The sequence below is a fragment of the Protopterus annectens genome, chromosome 4.part0, assembly GCF_019279795.1.
Source record: "Protopterus annectens isolate FY-2018-M chromosome 4.part0, PAN1.0, whole genome shotgun sequence".
Taxonomy (NCBI): Eukaryota; Metazoa; Chordata; order Ceratodontiformes; family Protopteridae; genus Protopterus; species Protopterus annectens.
The window spans coordinates 1,156,094,888-1,156,113,618 of record NC_056733.1 but is presented as its reverse complement, the minus strand read 5'-3'; the positions used below and the strand labels follow the sequence as shown (position 1 = coordinate 1,156,113,618).

The following is an 18,731-nucleotide window of genomic DNA, read 5'->3' as shown; positions in this document are numbered from 1 at the left end:
TAATGTCATGTAGTAGTGTATTCCAGGTTTTGCCTATATAATTTGAGAAAAGGGATTCTCCAGCTAAGTTTTTTGGCTGTATTGATTTTAATGAGGGGTTTGTTGGTGGACCGTAGAGTTCTGGCATAGGAATATGGTTGAAGTAATTTTTGCAGGGAAGGTGTTTTCTCAGGTTGGTAGAAGATTTTATGGGCCATAGTTAACTGGTTAAAGAGAAGGAGCTGGGGGAGTTCTTGCCAGTTGAGTTGTCTGAGAGCTATACAGTGGTGTGATCTAAATGATGAGTTTGTAGCATATCTGGCAATTTTGTTGTAACAGGATTCACATTTTGCTAACCCAGATTTTCTTAGATTTCTGAATATGGAAGGTGCATAGAATAGAGATCAGATGAGATTGGGCAATAGTATCTTTAGTATTTTTTGTGAAGTAGTGTTTGTTCCTGTACAGCGTTCCACGTTTTTTATGTACTTTTTTTACTGTTTCGTTATATGTGGATGTTAAATCTCATGTTGCAATCAATTTCAACTCCTAGCGGTTTGGTGTGAGGTGAGGGGTACATGATAGTATTATTTAATGAAAGAATGTTAAATGTGGAATTGGGAGTTTGTTAACCAGGTCTCTTCTGCTAGGATGGATTGTTGGGTTAGTGTTTAAAGTCCATGCATGTTAGTAGCAGCACATATCACTGTTGAATTGTTTGAATATTGGATGAGTGAGGCTTGAGGGGTTGAGGTATGGAGATTGTTTGTAAATAATGAGAAGATTACGGGCCTAAAATTGTGCCTTATGGGACTTCTAGAGTCACCGGACGAAGGGGTGATAGTGTTTGTTGTCAACTTACCGTTTGCTGGAGTCCAGATAGGTAGTCCTGGAACCAGGCAAGGGTAGATTGACATATGTTTAGCTCAGAAAGGGCATTTAGAAGTTTATTATGTGAAATCATATCAAAGGCTTCTGATAGGTCTAGGAAGATAGAAAATAAATAACTGCTGTTATTTCTGTGAAGATTGATAGTATTAGTAAATGTCATTAGTGCTGTGGTAGTACTGTGATATGGTCGGAAGCCATGCTGAGTATTGGTTAGTAGTTTGTTAGTATGCAGGTAATCTGTGATTTGTTTGTGAAGGATTCTCTCTAGTATCTTAAACAGTAGTGATAAGGTTGTAGTTGGGTGGTAGATTAACAGATCTGTTGATGTCTCCTTTATGAAGTGGTATAATGTGAGAGGTTTTCCAAATGGTAGGGACTTGGTGTTCTTCTTTGGATCTATTGATAAGAATGAATACTGGTTAGGCAATACCCTCAGCAGGTAGTTTTAGGAAATCAGCAGGTAAGTTGTCCGCAGCTGGTGTGGTGAGTTTTAGTTTCTTAAGCAGTTTTTTGATTGTTTCTGTAGATGCAGGCTGCAGGGAGAAGGTGGTCTTTTTTATTTATTTATTTTTATTTTATTTTACATTTGTTAACCAGGAAATTATGACTGGACCAGGTCCATTTTTAGCAGAGGCCCAGGGAGAAAAGCTCCGGCATCTAGTTGTACAAAAACATTACATCAAGTATAATACACAAATAAGATGTAGTAAACAGGTTACAACATATATGGTGAACACAGTAATATAACAAGAAATAACTAAAAATACTCCATATAAATGATGGTATAGAAAATAAGTAAAATGACAGTGTCAGTTATACATTGGTAAGAGAAGAAAATATATTAAGTAAATTCTACAGTTAAAAGTTCAGCTTTTGAAATGAACAAGCAGGCAGGTTATCCGAGATCAAGCAGGTGATCAAAGAGCAATTTGGAGAGTTAATAGCAGTATGGGTAAGGTTAATGTGATACAGGAACATAACCAGGTACTAAGGAGATGTGATTTGAGGGAGTTTTTGAATATAGAGATGGAGGGAGCAGTGGACATGGAATGAGGTAGAGAGTTCCAGTTTTTGGCAACGGTGTGGGAGTAGAGTGCTTTCCCTGCGTTATTATTGGCCTTGGTGATGGAGAGGAGAGATTTTTCACTGGATCTGAGGTAATGGTTTGCAGTGTAGACAATAAGTAGATTGGATATTGAGGGGATTTTTTCAGGGTATTTGAGAATATTGTAGGCTGTACCCAGCTGGTGATAGTTAAGTAGCTGTGGTAACTCAAGTTCTTTTAGTGGAATACAGTGATGGGTTCTATAGGTTGAGGTAGTAGCAAACCTGGCTATTTTATTGTAGCATGATTCTAGTTTGTCTAGGTCACATTTTCTGATTTGGGTGAAGATTGGTGCTGCGTACAATAGAGTTGAGAGAAGGTGGCTTTCTGCAAGAGTGACTCTAGCTTTTTGTGAGAGACAGGACTTATGCCTGTATAGGGAGCCTAGCTTTTTGTGTTCTAGTTTTATGGTATGTGAGATGTGGACATCAAAATAAAGATTATTGTCAATTTCAATGCCCAGAAGTTTGGTGTGGTTAGAAGAAGAGATGGTGGTGCTGTCCTTAGATGTTATGGTAAAGGAGAGGGGGGTTTTGATCTATTAGGTGAACATAGTAGCAATTTTGTCTTTTTGGGATTTAGAATTAGTTGGATACCTGAGATCCATTTTTCTACAGAGTTGAAGGTATCTTGAGTGAGTGTTTGTAAGGTGGTGGGAGATGAGGCTGAGCAGATTAAGGTTGAATCATCTACATATTGAATGAGTGTGGCATGCTGTGTAGAGCTATTGAGGTTATTTGTTAATATAGAAAATAGTAGCAGGCCCAGTATAGAGCCCTGTGGGACTCCTATGGTGGTTGGAAGTTGTGGAGACAGATTTCCTTTCCACTGAACAGAGTGTTGCCTGTCAGATAGGTAGCTTCTGAACCAGGCAATAGTAGAGGGGGTGAAGGATAGTGATGTTAGTGAGTCTAGTAGGATGGAGTGGGAGACAATGTCAAATGCCTTTGAGAGGTCTAGGAAAATGGCAGATACATATTTGTTATCATTCCTGTGAAGGTTGATATGATTAGTGAAGGACAGAAGGGCAGTGGTAGTGCTGTGATGTGGACAGAAACCATGTTGTGTGGTAGATAGGAGATTGTGTGTGTTAAGAAATGTCATCACCTGCAAGTGGATGCATTTCTCAAGAATTTTAGATGGGGGCACAGGATGGCAATAGGTCGGTAGTTGGAGAAGTCAGAGAAGTTACCTCCTTTATGGAGAGGAATGACGTGAGATACTTTCCAGAGTTTGGGTATGTAGGATTCTTGTATGGAGTGGTTGATTAGGATGGAGACAGGATATAATAGGGAGTCACTAGCCCTTTTTAGGTATGCAGCAGGTATGTTATCAGCTGCCAGTGTGGTTGATTTGAGTTTTAGGAGGAGTTTTTTGATAGTTGAGGTGGCACAGGTGATAGGCTGAAAGAGGGGGTACTGTGGGATAGGTTGGGTTGTGATTGAGGTAGGCTATTTTTGGTTATTTGACTGGACAGGGCTAAGATGGACTTAGTAAAATGGTTATTAAATTGAGAAGCTATGTCAAGGGTACTGTCTGTAGAGCTGGGTGCTGGAGTAGTGGTTTTGCCTGGCTTTAGTAGGGAGTTAATGGCATGACATAATTTTTGTGGATTCTTTGAATATTTGCTTTGGGCACTAAGAAAATAGTTTTGTTTGTTTATTTTGGATTCAGCCTTGGCCTTGTCTCTAAGCTGTTGATAGTACTGCCTGAAGCTAGGGCTATCGTCAGTTTTCCAGATTTTCCAGGCTTTATCTCTGGCTTTTAGCAAGGCTCTAGTGTCCTTAATTAGCCAGGGTGCGTAGTTGGCCTTAACTCTGATCTTTCTGCTGGGAGCAAGACTGTTAAGAATGTTAGAGGAGGTAGTATTGAAGTATTTTATTGCATGGTCTAACCCTAGTGTTTGTAGTGGTTCCCAGTTGCAGTGGCGTAGGACTGTATTTAGGTATTGTGGGTAAGGTTATGGTCATCTCGTATTATTTTGTATACAACTGGTTTGGGGTGATTAGAGTGTTTGTGGAGTAGGAAGGTGGAGAGATGATCACTTAGATCATCTGGGAGACAGCCTACTGTATAGTTTTGCTTGGGATAGTTGGTTAGTGTCCAATCCAATATATATTCTTCTTTTATTGTTTTGTCTATTCTAGTTGGTTCTTCAATTAGTTGAGAGAACACATATAAGTTGATATGTGTAGAGGGGCTGCTGGAGTTACAGACTGTCCAGTCAATGTTAAGGTCACCTAGTAGGATTGTTTCCTGTGGTAGGTTGTCCTTTGTCCAGTGTGGGATGTCTTCTATTATGAGTGAGTTATTGCCTTGAGGTATGTAGCAGCATATTATATTGATCTTCTTTGTGTTTCTTAAGGAGAGGACAGAAAATAGGACTTCAGCATTTTGAAATGTGGGTGGTGTGGTGTGCAGGAGTTGGAGATTAAGGGTGTTTTTAAAGAGAATGGCTACTCCTCCTCCTTTCCTGCTTGTTCTATCAGATCTAAGTGTATTATACCCTGGGGGGAGAAGGTCTTCATCTTGGATACTGGATTTAAGCCAGGTCTCTGTAATGGTGAGTATATCAGGGTTGTAGTGGGCTATGAATGCATGTAGGTCTGTTAGCTTGTTGGTAATGCTTCTTATATTGAGATTTAGGATCAGCAGGTCAGATGTCTGTTTGGCTGTGAGGGGACCTGGATTTGGGTGAATGTCACCAGAGATTAGCAGAGTTTGTAGGAGTGTCAGTATGTGCTTTTTAATATTAATTGTTTGTGAGCTTGGTCTATGTGTGTTTTTCCAATGTAATGAGTTGGTGTTATGATTGTATGTGCATAGGTTGTAGTTGTGAGATTTATAATTGTAGGGCAGATGCAGACGTGTGAGTGGATTTGAGAGGGAGGGCTAGAGTGGGTAGTATGATAAGAGTAATTGTGCAGTGATGGTTAGTTTGTTTGTAAGGAAGTGAGGAACGTTAGTGATAGTAGAGCTAGTGATAGGGATGTGAGTGTGAGTAACATAATAAACCTTAGAGTGAATGCTACAGTTAGTATTCTTGGTTGGCTGTGTATAAGGGTGGAGGTGAGCTGGCTTGGAATGTGTTATTGGGAGTGGGATCAGTGTAGGAAGTAATTGGATTGGAGCGTGGGAGGGAGGTGAGAAGAGTGAGTTGAGCTAGAGATTAAGCAATTAGGGGTTGGACTAGTTGTCAGGTGATTAGGGGTTAGAATAAAAGTAGAGGTAGTGGGGACGGGTGGGAATTGGGGGCAGGGTAGGGGAGCAGAGTGAGAGGAGCAGGCACACTTGCCTTGCAGGGCTGAGAGTGAAAACTATCAGTGGAGGACTAAGGAAACGTATGTGGAATCAAGCATTTAACTTTATTAAATGGGGTTATCAACAATACACTTATGGGGGTGACTGTGCACTAAACCTAATTAAGAGGGTTGGGTAGGTATTTTAATAAGTTTGCAGCAATTATTTAACTTGGATAAATAAGTTACTGTAAAATATTAGTAAGCTGAAATATAGACAGGCAGAGCCATGTAGTTGTGACTATGAGGAATTTACTTTAACCAGATATTGACTGGAGTTTATATTGGGTTCAATTTTGGGAGCCCTAACTGTTGTGCACACTATAGAATGAGAAAACAAAATGCTCTAATCTCCTTTTATGTATACAACAGTAGTCACCTATGTGAAAAGCTTGAATGGGTAGCCTTGTTGTTCCTTTTCTTTTTGTGTGAGACCTGCCCCGTAACAAGTGAGTGGTAGAAATCTATTTTTGTTTATGTCCTCAAAGTGGGGGGGGGGACTTCCAGGAGAAAATTCCCTGTAATTACCTAGAAAAGACAAAACAGTAAGGTTATAAGCGGGGAAGAGGTAATACAGTAAAAAGGTACAGAGAATACATAAGACAGATACATAGTACAAGAAAATGGTATTCAAGCAGAAATAATACTTAACAGAATGAAGTCGTATTTTAAGGTATATATATATATATATATATATATATATATATATATATATATATATATTCAGGTTACACCCTAGCAATACAATTCAGTAAGCATTAATCTTGGTTACACAAGCAAAGCTTATGGTAGCAATACACAGTTTAAATAATAAACACACCACTGATGCCACTGCCGTTCCTATGAAGCCCTTCTACTGGCTTAGGACTCTCAAAGTGCATCTTTCTCAGTAGACACAGTATTAGCAGAAAAGCAAACCAATAACTCAATTATATGCAATGTTATCAAGATGCATGTAAAAAAAACAGTGACTTTTGAACTAAATCCGCATCTGTATCAACAGAATTATTAGTTTGCAGCAAAGACATTAACATTAAAAAAGCACATTTAACATAGCATTGCAATTGTTACACAAATACACTTTGCAAGGGTAGGTACACCTCATGCACGTATTATAGTGAGAGAGGAGTATAAAAAGCTAGGTACCAAGTTAAGAAATGGCAACATAAAATCACAAATTCAGTACAGTAGAATATGTTTTAATAAGCTGCAGTTATTTAGGCTCTGGACCAAGTCAGCTGTACTGTGCAAGTATACTGTATGCAGTATACTTCTGAATAAAATCTTAATTAATACATGCCAAGGTATACAAGATTAACATCATTACTTCTGTAAGCAACCTGAGAAAGAGGACTGCATATATCAGTCGTCATAAAAATGAGCAGCTTGTTTAAATACACAGTTGTTGTTGTTGTTGTTTCTTTCGGCTTTTCCCAGTTAGGGGTCACTACAGCGGAACTCCGGACCGCTAATGACTGGTAGTAGATTTTTACGTGCCGAGTTGCCAGCCCTGACGCACAACCTTCAACGAAGGTACGCCCATTCACGCATGTCTCCACACAGAAGACACTCTAGCTGAAATCGAACAGGACGTCTTACTGTGAGGCGACGCTACCGCAGCACCACCATGAGACATATTGCTTAGAGTGACACAGCTGTAGGCCACAGAAACATGTAATTACATCTAAGGTATAGATAACACTGATACAGACAGATTATCAGGATTTTCACAAAGTACCACAATACATTTGGGGGGGGGGGCAGTGTTCAACTTACTGTTGGTGTGCACAACATGCAGAGGAGCTGTGGAGTGAGTGGCTTGTGAAGGTTTGAGTTAAGCAGTTTAAAGATGGCTCCACATGATGCAACTCCCTAATGTAGACTAGTGGGGGGTGGGGAGATGGAGGAGAGGAGTTTTCAGCTGGCGTAGAAGTAGTTGTGATAGAAGAGGGGGGTTGATTGTTGGACAGGGCTAAGATAGTCTCAGTAAAGTATTTATTGAATTGGGTAGCAATGTTGTCTATATTATTAGTACTAGTGGGGGGGGGGTGCTGACTTTGCCTGGTAGGAGTATATTTATTGCTGACCAGAATTTTTGTGGGTTATTGCGGTTCTTAGTTTGGGTTTTGGAGTAATAATTTATTTGGTCTTGTTTAATTTGCTTCTTAGATTTATTTGTAAGTTGCCAGTAGGTTTGTAATGCAGATTGGGATTTAGTTTTGTACCAGTTTTCCCAGGCCTTGTCTCTTGTTTATAAAAGAGACTAGTATCTTTGTTTAGCCATGGAGAATAGTTAGATTTAACTTGTATACTCCTGGTAGGGGCCTGTGTGTTTAGGATGGCCAGGAAGGTAGTATTAAAATAATCTACTGCTTGTTCTAGAGGAAGTAGTTTAACTTGTGTCCAGTTACAGTGCTTAAGGATGTTTATGAGGTCATTAAGGTTTAGGTGTTTTTTGTTTCTTATTTGTTGGTATATAGTTTGTTTTGATGGGTTAGTTTATCGTCTAAGTAGATAGGTTGGGAAATAGTCACTGAGGCTGTCTGGGAGGCAACCAGAGTGAAAGGAGTGGGCTGGCCTATTTGTTAAGATCCAGTTGAGAGCAGTGGCTGATTATTGGCTGGTTTATTAATCCTAGTGGGTGTTTGTATGAGTTGGGTGAAGAATACCTCAAGCTGGCTGCCAGTTCCATAGCCAATCCTGTGTCTGTTCTAATTAACAGATCTATCAAGGAATCTTATGCTCCTTCTTTATGGAATCATCCCCCTTCATAAAGGAGAACCTCATCTGATATAACCATTTTCAGACCTGTTGTTATATTATCCCCTTTGTCAAAACTTCTGGAGAAGTGCATTCACATGCAACTACTTGAACACATCCTTCAGGAAAAGCTCCTGATCCCCACACAGCATGGTTTAGGACCCGCCCATAGCACTGCCACAGCATTATTAACCTTTACAGATACTAGTAACAAAGCCAGAGACAAAGGCAAACTTGTTTCCTCTGTATTTCTCTAAAGCTTTTGATCTAGCCTCTTACCAAAAATTCTTGTCAACTCTTTTCCCTTTTGTTATCACAACCCACACTACTGTGATTTAACAACTACTTAACTGATAGATACTACTCTGTAAAATGGCTCTCCACCTTTTCGCCTTTCCTTCATGCCACCAGGTTTCATTCTTGTCCCTCTACTGTTCAATGCGTTCAGTAACAATTTACATCAATCCTCCCAGCAAGCTTCCCTCATACGATACGCTGATGATCCTACCCTAATGTGCACTTCATGTAGCCTCATACACCTTCAGAGAATTACTCAAGAAGCCTTCAACTCCATTGAAAGCTGGCTACACATTAATCACTTCCTCCTAACCACCCCCCAAAAAAAATACTTCTCTTTTTTCCAAAATCCCATTTCCGTGGAAGAAAAAATTTCTTCCTTAAATAATACCTTGATTGAAGTTACCTCACAGACAAAACTACTTGGCACGATAGTTTACGATAATTTTAAATCTGATTTACATATCCACAACAGCATCGGAAAAAACATCAAAAACTAGGTAGCTTTCATAGAGTAAAAAAATTCCCTACAAACTCTACAAGGAAACTCTAGCTACCACTTACCTCTTACCCTGTCTCCTGTATGGAGATCCTATCATGACCATCTGCAAGCCTCACTTAGTTCTAAACTTGAACAATGCTTCAAGAAAGTTGACAGATTTGCTTACAACAGCCTTACCAGGCCCATTACTGTTTATGACTAAAAACACTTAACTGGTTTATTCTTCCTCATGACATATCTTATACCCAGCTCATCTTCACCCACATAATCATCTATACCCCATTTGCCTGCCCTGCAATTAGCCCCATACTCCAATTCTATCTACCAAACCATCCCTTTCAGTCATATGATAAACAACTGCTTACCATCTACAAACCACAAAAGGCTGCTGGGGTCAGTCTCTATTCCAATAATGTAGCTAGAATTTGGAATAAAATTCCTGTATCAATGAAGTTTGTCTCTTATAATCATCTTTTCAAACCATTACTAAAATACTCTGTCTCTGCCTCCTGGATTTGTCCCTGCTCTTCATCTGGGACATAGCTCTGTAACACCCTTTATCACCCTTCTTATACCTCCCTTTAAAGCACTAAATCACTTAACCTGCTTATCCCCTTCTAATATTTCACTTTGTTATAGTATTTAAAATTATTACACCTACTTCTCATTAGCACAACCAGATTATTATTCTATTGCTACTTCTCTGTTAAGACACAAACTTGATTATGCATCTAATACGTCACTGTAATGTATTTCTTAAATTACTCCTACCCATCGTATACACCACCCTTCTATTTTTAAATTCTCAATACAATGCTTATATATTAATATTTTTGAAATCAATACAAATTTTATTATACTGATTTATTATGCTATGTATTCACTGAAATTGTATTACAATATTTGTTACTGTAAATATTGATTGCATTAAATATGATACCTTGGAGCTTTTCTCCCCAGGCCTCCAGTGAAAATGGGTACCTGTGCCCAGCTGGACTTTCACGGCAAACAAATGTCAATAAACATAAATTGAAAAATATTTATGTATAATGTTTGGCGTTACATAACAGTAATTCTGAGTAGCAACTAGATATTTAGGACACCCTAAATATTTGATTAAAGATGTTCATCTCACCATATCTGTAACTAACATTTCATACTGTTTTACAGGCATAAACTATAATAGGCCATATGGTGTGATCTTGCATTTCTATGGGGATATGCTTTGTGGAATACAGAATTAAAGACCTGATTTTATGATTGATGTCTTGAAATGTAATTGGTCAGTGGACGAAAAAAAATCATTGCCCCATTTTTATTTGGAGAGATATTTACATTTCTAATCAAATGTAATTAAGTTGTTAGTGTACCCTGACTGCAGGTATGGTAGATTACTCACTTAGATTGTCAAGTAGCACCTATGCGTCTCAAAAAAAATAAGGTTACCTCATTAAGAAACTGTGAATATGTATGCAGTAAGGGGGATGTTTAGGCTGTTATAATTAAATCCACTGTTAGAACTTCTGCATAACGCTTTACTTAAATTCTTAGTCAGCAGGCATGCTGTCTTAATGAATAAAAAGAGGTTATGTTCTTACCATAATGTTCCATCTGTGTTGTTGATCTTCATTCATTCATTATTGATGGGTATCGGTTCTGTCCTCTGAACCGAGTCGGCCATTATAACAAGCTCACACCAGCCAAAAAACTCTCAAACTAAACTTACTCATAGTGCCCTCAAATTGAGTTTGCTCATAAGAAAGAAAGTGGAGGCTTTATCTGAGCAAATTCCTTATCACGGAGCTTGGTCCAAATCCGAACCTCCAGGAGTCTTTCGGAGGGGGTAGGAGGGTGGGATGTAATGAATGAATGAAGATCAACAACACAGATGGAACGTTATCATAAGAACATAACTTCTTTATCTGATGTTTTTAATCTTCATTCATTCATTACTGATGGGACAGTGTCCCTAGCTACATTATGTCCTGGGAGGCCCTAAGGAAGGATATTCCTGAGCACCATTGAACTAAAGGGTGCTCTCCCCCTGGAGACCAAGTCCAATTTGCAATGAGTGATAAAGGTATGAGTAGTTGCCCATGTTGCTGCTGCACAAATGTCATCCACGGAAGCTCTTGAATAAAAGGCAACAGATGTCGCCACTGATCTGGTTGTATGCGCTTTGACATTAGTTGCAGAACTCCCTCCTCCCAAGGCAAAACTTCCTCTCAACCTTTCAACATCTTATCCAAAAACAAAACTGTCATTACCCCCTCAACCCACACAAAACTGCTAGGTGTTGAAATAGACAACAATTTGAAGTTTGATATACATATTGCCCAAAGCATTAGAAAAGTCCACAAGAAACACAGTCTCCTGTATAGAAACAATAAATTCCTAACCAAGAATACTAAATCCACTATTGCCCAAATGCACCTCCTATCTGCTCTCTTATATGCTTCCCAGTACTAACCAACCTCCATAAAACCGACAGCACCAAACTTGAATCTTGCTACAATAAGATAGCCAAATTTTGAACTGGTGCTTCATATAGATCCCATCACTGCATATCACTGAGACAACTAAACTGGCTTGAACTTCCGCAATTACTGCACTTTAATCAACTTACCGTCGCTCACAAAATCCTCCATCACCCAAATAAAACTCCTGCTCTCCATAACCTCTTACAGTCATACAACTCCTCTATACATCTCCGCTATTCCAACAAATCCTTCCTACATGTCTCCAAAGCAAAGAGCATAGCCGGTGAATCACTATTTTCACACTACATTTCCAAATTATGGAATAAACTCCCAAGCTCTCTTATTTCCAACTGCTCTATCCCACAATTCAAAAAGCTACTAAAAACACATATTTCAAATTCCTGGCTCTGTCCATGCAAACCTACAGGATAGCCCAGTTTCCCTTCCTCAGTAGCTAACAACCCCTCTTGAATGTCTTCACCAGGCCTCGAAAACTGTAACTCGCTACTATATTATATAAGGGCATAACCATCTCTCCTGTGCAATCATTTATGCATTCTCTCTATCTCCAACTGTGTTTTACACACTCTATTTCCACTGCCTGCTTACATCACAGATCAATATAGTATAGAATTATTATAACCTCACAGTTATTTTTCAATATATGAAATGTTATCCATGACATGGTGACTGCAAATTTATTACTACCTCTTCATGTAATTACAATCTTTCACTCTCCTTGTATTAGCATTGTACTCTCTTGTATCATGTTGTACTACTTGCTATTATTTTTGTATTACTTGCTATTCTTTTGAATTACTTCTGTATTGTGTCAAATTATTATTCTATATTGTGTCAAATTATTATCATACATTGTTCTATGTTTTATTAAGTAAATGAGGAGCTTTACTCCCCGGGTCCCCACTGAAAAAGGACCTGCGTCCAGTTGGACTTTCCCAGTAAACAAATGTAAAATAAATGAAGAACTTTATTCTGTTGGTAGATAAAGGAAATACAATTTCTCAGCCATTTAGCTAAAGTTGCTTTAGAAACAGATTTTCACAATTTTGGTCCTGAGAAGGATACGAATAATTGGTCAGGTTTCTGTAGTGATTTAGTCCTTACCAAGTAGAAACGTAATTGTCTATGCACATCAAGCAAATGCAGGCAATATTCTCCTTTATTAGAAAAATTGGGAAAGAAGACTGGCAGGTCAATTGTTTGATTAATAGTCAAATCTGAAATAACTTTGGGTAGGAAGGCGGGATTAGTCTGGAGTGATATTCTGTCTTTATGGAATACCAAGTTTTATGCACAAAGCTTGTAGTTCAGATATTCGCCTTGCTGAGGTAATAGCTACCAAAAATAGAGTTTTCCAGGATAAAAATTTCATATCGCAAGTGGCAGCAGGCTCGAAGGGAGGACAAGTCAAGGATTGTAGCACCAAAGTCAGATTCCAAGATTCGATTGGCTCTTTTAAGACTTTTAATTTTCTCTGGAGACCAGATTATGAATCTTCTCCATGACTGAAGATCTTTGTCCGCCATGACATGGTTGAGGGCCACTCATGAGGTAGGAGATGCATCTGCTCAGCTTGTCAGTGCACGTTGAAATCCTGGAATGTGGAGATTATCATTTTCATCAAGCGGTTGGATATCACCCATTGCCAAAAATTCTCATAGCTTCTCGACACAATGGGTGGTTGGTTCCCCCCCTGTTTGATATATCAGACTATGGACACAATGTGTGTTGTCTGACAATGGTGTCCTGATGGGAGGACAGATTGGAATGCAGCCAACTACAGCATGAAAGAGTTCCTCAGTTGTAGTCATACATTACGCAGGTTGGCTTCTTCCATGGGGGACAAGCTGGACTCCTGGTGGAAATGCCTCCCCCATCAGGGCATCCGTGGTCACTATGGCCTTGGCTAGAGAGGAGGAGTAGGGGGGAACTCCACAGGTCTTTCGGCTTCATCCACCAAATTAAGTCTTGTTTGCATCGATTTGTTGTCTGCAGGATCTCAAAGGGACAAGGACATGTTGTGGAGGGACCTATGGAAGCTAAGAGCCATTGTAGGAGTTTCATATCTGAGTTCTGGCTAGGGTCTATGATCGATGGCGCCTGCATGATGCCCTAAGCTAGCTAAGCTGCCTGAGCTGATACTTGTCCTGAGAGTATCACCCAGAGTTGAGATCACCCCTTTTTGAGCAAGTGGAAGGGGAAGGGCTGAAGAGTGGAAGGGGCAGACTTCCTAGGGCCCCAGATTTGAAAGTTGGCCAATTTGATTTTTTCTTCATTTAAGGAGCCAGTGGGACTTCTTTCATTACTAGTAGGTAATGTAGTCTTAGAAGCCTTAGGGTGTATGTAAGGAGATAAAAGAGCAGCCAAAGGTAAGGGGCAGTGAAACACCAAAGTCTATACACAGAAACACTGCTAATCCATGCTCAATACATTGGGCTGTTACCCACTCCATGGGGCAGTGACTCACCTGAGGGCTGTAGAGACAAGAGTGAGTGATCAATTGCCCCAGAAAGGGAGAAGAACCAGAAGCGGAAGGATCATTTTATGTGGTAAGAGTGGTATTTGGACGGTCTGTCGAGCATCCAAGAATGATAAAGTCAATGGAATTGTCTAGACTGAGAAATGGACACCAATGACCTGGTAGTGTAGGAAAATATTTAGATTCCCAACAAACTCTTTTGCCTGGGTCCCAGTCCCCCCTCCTTTCTCTATCTAAAAAATTTAAAAGACTAAAAAAATTGGTAAAAATGGGGTTGTTTAGGTTTTGTTTTTGTGACTCTTGCCTTTTTTGGATGTCCCTTGGTACTTCTTCCGGGACTGCTCTAATTGACTAGGAATTTGCTTGAGGGCTGGGAAAAAGAACTGAGAAAGGTGTGAGGGAATGCAATAATCTCTTGCCAGTGGCCAACTCACCATTGGAAAATCTGCACCAGGAGAGGTAAGAACAAGTAGTACCAGAACAGGCTTCCTAATTCTTCAGAGTAACAATAGACACTGGAAAGGGAAACCGACCTGGAACTGTCTGGAGAAATCTGCCTCTGGATTGTGATTCCTGACCCCCTCTGCCCCTCCCGCGACTACAGTGAGTTTCAAAGGACTGCCATGTCCAAAAGGCATATATATGTCATAGAAAGAGACCCTTTTCCTTCCTGTACCACATCTTTCCCTCCCCTCTGAAGCAAAAAAAGTCTAGTGAGGGGAAGTGAAATGCGTCATTCTCACAGTCAGGTCTTGCCTTTTGTCTTTCACCATTGGGCCAAACTTTTCACCATAGGCAAAAAAAGGCTAGAGCAGAAGCAGAGAAAGGAAAAACATCAAAAATCAAAAGATTACAACATCATCATAGGTACATCAGACAATGCACTGCAATGCATGCACACACCGTTGCTGAATACCCCACTGAATACATGGGGCCAAGATAGATACCTGGGAGTTAGATATAGACTCCAGGGTAGCAATCCTGTCAGCAACTTTATCACGTATCTGAAGATTCTTCTCCTGCTAGTATTTCCTGAGATTGGAGGGAATGGTCTCTCTGTTCAAGGACCGAATGGCAAAAGTAATATGGCAAAGATTAATGAAGCAAATGCCAATTTGAGGACTATATACTTCCACTTACATGCAGTTCCTCTTCCTGGCCTTCGTGGGGATGGACAATAGAAGACTCTCTTCAGCAAGTGGTTTCCTGGTAGCACTCCACCCCACCACACCATTTGGACTGGCTAATAAAAAGCCACTCAAGGGAGGGATTGATCCTGGTCTCGCAGAAATTTGAGCGGTCTCAAGGGTCAAATTCCATGATGGTCATTCAGATGAGCTGCTACACGATCAACATAACTCAGAGGAATCCAATATCAGGTCACCCAGGAAGTACATGCAAACCACAAGATCCCTCCTCAGAAGAACTGGTAGAATATCTCTCAATTTACCATTAATTTCTCTTCTATTGTATCTCCATCATCAGGGGGGAGTGACACGTCGTGACACCTTCCCTCAGAAATAGTCTCGTGCTTCAGTAAAATTTCCAAAGTGAATCAACCTCCTCAGTGGCCTTAAAGCAATGGTACGAAGAAATACCAAAATTTGTTAAAGAAACAGAAGAGTCACTCAACAGATAGCAAGGGTAAGCAAACTATAAACAACTAAAAATAAGGTAGAACATTTCAAAGGTAGAGAAAAATTATCCAGTTTGAAATATACATTCTAAACTACTTAGCTTGAGAGCTGGCCTGACGCGTCTTGACACTTTACCCAGCAAACGAGATCTGAGGTGATAGAGAGAGGGGCACTATGGGTAAGCTTAGCTTGACAGTTTTCTGGCTGGCGCGAGCTTGTTATAATGGCCTACTCAGTTCCAAGGACGGAACCAATACCCACCAGTAATGAATGAATGAAGATTAACAACATCAGATCAACATATCTAAGTAAATTGAGTTAACTTGAATTTTAATAAACAGGCAAGTGTTCTACATATTACGGACGGCGCAGTGGTGCAGAGGTTGCATTGTCACTTCACAGCAAGAGGTTCTCCTATTCATTTCTCAGCTGGAGTCTGCATGTCCTCCCTGGCATTTGTGTGGGTTTCCTCTGGGTGCTCCAGTTTCCTCCCATATTACAAAAACATGCGTCTGGAGCGTTTTTCCCTGGGCCTCTGCTGAAAATTGGTTTCGTTCCAAGTCAGACTTTCCCAGTAAACAAATGTTAAATAGATAAAATATTATGAATGGTGAATAACTGTACCTTCCAATTTTTAGTATGACAGGCATCTCACTGGCATTTATTGCCTTTGATAGGGAGTGTATAAAAAAGAATGTACTGTTACTTCTGACTAGAATGGCACTATCCCCTGTTCTGTTCTTTAGTGTATTGTTTTATGCAGATGAAGGAAATTCATTAAGCCATGTGGCTTATGTTTGGTTTCTGATATTGTTGAGACTCAAACTTTATTAAAGTATTTGTAAGCTTCTAGCTCAAAGTTAGTTTATTTCTGATATTCTGAATTTTAGGTCAGTTTTTTCACTCCACCCCGCCCCTGCCGCTATCAGATGCCACTTGGTAATCTTCTGATTCACTGGCTCTACTAGACCCACCTTAGCATCCTCTGGGCTCAACTCAATCAAAGTCCTGGCCTGCTGAGAAGATCAAGGACACAAGTGCAACATCGTATTTTTGCCAGAGAGTGTCCTAGACCTCTTCGGCAGTTTCATGCATGCTTTTGTGTAAACTCATCGTCCGACTATGTGGTGCAATGGCTTTGCAGCTCAAAGCTCCTAAGGCTCATAACACTGCTATATTAAACAAAGAATAGGCTGGGGTGTGCCAACATCAGCCGCTCACTCCTGACCCCTCATCCACCATACAGCCCCTCCAGTGCCCGTGCCACTAGTCAAATATGGATCATCTGGGTAGCAGTAATGGCTTTATCCCAGTGCACCATGGGACTGCTTAGGATGTTTGCTTCCTTGGTTTTGTGTTGCTTTACACATTGGACTGTAATCTGTTGAAAAAAATTTATACACTTTTTTCCTCATTTTTTTCCTTCCAACCTCAGTGGTCAAACTCCTTTCTCTCCGTAGCCCCATACAGCCCAATCTTTCCTCCAGGACGTGATAGGTGAGAGCTGAGCAATTCAGAATATAGCCATCACCTGATGCAAGTACATTTTGTGGCTTTAAGGCTCTAACCCTTCTCTGCGTGCCCATAATCACCTCAGGGTTCAAAATGCAATGGTCATCAAAGAGCACGTCAATTGTTTCCACTAGTAACACAATACATCAAAATTGTCCTGCCCCCCACTCCACCCCCCCACCCCCCATGCAAGTGCTTCCACTGGACCTATAGTCCCCACCAGAGATTCTAGCAAGAACAAGTACCCAGATATGGGCCATGCCCCCCCCCCCCCAAAAAAAAAATACAGGTGAATTGGTAAAGATGCATTATTCTTCTCTTCCACATCTTGTCAGCTCTTGCAGGCACCTGAGCCACTATTCAAACTTGGGTCATGTGGCTTATCTCTCTGTGCCAGCAGAGCTTGCTGGAAATGTATACACTATTTGATGTAAATGTAAGAATAAGAAGAACATTTCTCATGTGCTACATTTTTTCCTATTTATATGGAGAAAGAGATAGGTTTACATGACATACCGTATGAGAAAGCAGCTCTGATTAATGAGAATAAAGAAGATGATAGCAGGTATTTCATTGTTCACTCTGCAGCAGTACACTTGGCTGTTACTCTAACAACATTTGCTTTAACTCAAAATTATACTTTCAATGTGGAGAATGCAGGGTAAGCTGTGAAAATATGCAAAGATGTAAAGTGAGATGCAAGAGTGATGAACAAGTAAAATGGGGTGATGTTTTGAGATTTATTACTACAGTTAGACTGCGATGGCAGGCAAAAAATGATTTAAATTAAGTTTACAAGATAAGTGATATAAACTTTTTCTGATAGTCGGGTTGTATGGTGGGTAGGGTGAGAATAATCCAGCACATTCTTCAGATGGATTCAGTCCTTCTGATCCGAATATTATCTAGCTCAGATTATTCTGTTGTACCAGTAGATTTTACAAGTTGTAAAGACATTATGATAACTTATGGACATGGTTGTTAAAATTTTGTTACACACTAACATTATAAAGATAACATAGAAAAAGTAGTGGGTGTGATAACTGAATAAAGTAGGTTAAATAGAGATACTTTTTCTTCAGATATTTAATACAATTTGTAAATGGTACATGTACCGTTTTAAAAGGGATTTTTTTCTGTTTTTCTGTTTGTTTTAACAACAAGGACTAAGGTAAATATAATGTGAATGAAAAATTACAGTCAAAGTGGTAGTTTGGGATAACAAAAGTGTTTCTTCATTGAGGCATCCATAGATCCCCACATGTATCCTGGCATGGTACTGGCTTCTGTCTCTGCAGCCTGTATTTATATACTTAAATTGCTATGCTTTTGTTAAACTTATACAAATTACAGAAAGTTTTATTTTATTTTAATTGCTATGAATTGCCTTTGCAAGGTCACTGTTTGATGTATGTTTGCCAATATTCTCGTGCCACTAAATGTTAAAAAGTGACATTTGATTCTCATCTTGCAATAGGTAAGCAGACAGAGAGGTGATCTGTGCATTTGTGTGTGTGTGTGTGTGTGTGTGTGTGTGTGTGTGTGTGTGTGTGTGTGTGTGTGTGTGTGTGTGTGTGCGTGCATGCGTGTGTGTCTTTGTCAAATGCTGATGTGTGTGCACCTGATATGTGTCTATATCAATCTGTCGAAGGTTCACTTCCACAAAGCTTTCATCATCAACCCGAAACCAATGAACATTCAGTCCTGCGAACGTTCACATTGAAAAAACATTTTACTAAGGAAAGGAAGAACTTGGCCAACATTACACC

The 18,731-nt window shown here is 39.8% G+C and overlaps 1 protein-coding gene across 1 annotated transcript in view; it reads left to right on the top strand.

Moving 5' to 3' along the window:
- STC2 (stanniocalcin 2) overlaps positions 1-18,731 on the top strand; it is a 430,822-nt gene that overhangs the window by 407,051 nt on the left and 5,040 nt on the right. The window lies entirely within an intron of this gene.